Raw genomic sequence first — 991 nt, 5'->3', positions numbered from 1 at the left:
CATTGCCTTTCTTTGGGATTGGAATGAAAACTGACCTTTTCTAGTCCTGTGGCCACTGCTGAGTTTTCCAAATTTGTTGGCATATTGAGTGCAGCACTTTCACAGCATCATCTTTCAGGATTTGGAATAGCTCAACTGGAATTCCATCACCTCCACTAGCTTTGTTCGTAGTGATGCTTTCTAAGGCCCACTTGACTTCACATTCCAGGATGTCTGGCTCTAGTTCAGTGATCACACCATCGTGATTATCTGGGTCGTGAAGATCTTTTTTGTACAGTTGTTTTCGAAGTCCATCCATGTTGTAGTACGCCAGCAGTATTTCATTCTTTTTATCATCAAATAATATTACACTGTATAGATATACCCCAATTTGTTTACCCATTCATCTGTCGGATAATGTTGGGTTGTTTCCACTTTTGGGCTACTGTGAATAGTGCTGCTGTGAACATTCATATGCAAATTTGTGTGGACAGATGTTTTCAATTATTTTTCCACCTAGGAGTAGACTTGCTGGGTCAATGTTTAACCATTTGAGGAATTGCTAAATTGTTTTCCACAGGGTCTGCTCCATTTTACATTCCTACCAGCAATGTATGAGCATTCCAATTTCTTCACATCCTGGTCAACACTTGTTATTATCTGTCTTTCTGATTAGCATGGCATTTCATTGTGAAGTGAAGTGGCACTTCATTGTGGTTTTGATTTGCATTTCCCTGATGGCTTATTTAACTTATATGCAGAGTACATCATGAGAAATGCTGGGCTGGAAGAAGCACAAGCTGGAATCAAGATTGCCGGGAGAAATACCAATAACCTCAGATATGCAGATGACACCACCCTTATGGCAGAAAGTGAAGAAGAACTAAAGAGCCTCTTGATGAAAGTGAAAGTGGAGAGTGAAAAAGTTGGCTTAAAGCTCAACATTCAGAAAACGAAGATCATGGCATCTGGTCCCATCACTTCATGGGAAATAGATGGGGAAACAGTGTCA

The sequence above is a fragment of the Bison bison genome, unplaced genomic scaffold (assembly GCF_000754665.1).
Source record: "Bison bison bison isolate TAMUID 2011002044 unplaced genomic scaffold, Bison_UMD1.0 scf7180017864144, whole genome shotgun sequence".
Lineage (NCBI taxonomy): Eukaryota > Metazoa > Chordata > Mammalia > Artiodactyla > Bovidae > Bison > Bison bison.
Note: the sequence above shows the minus strand (reverse complement) of the source record.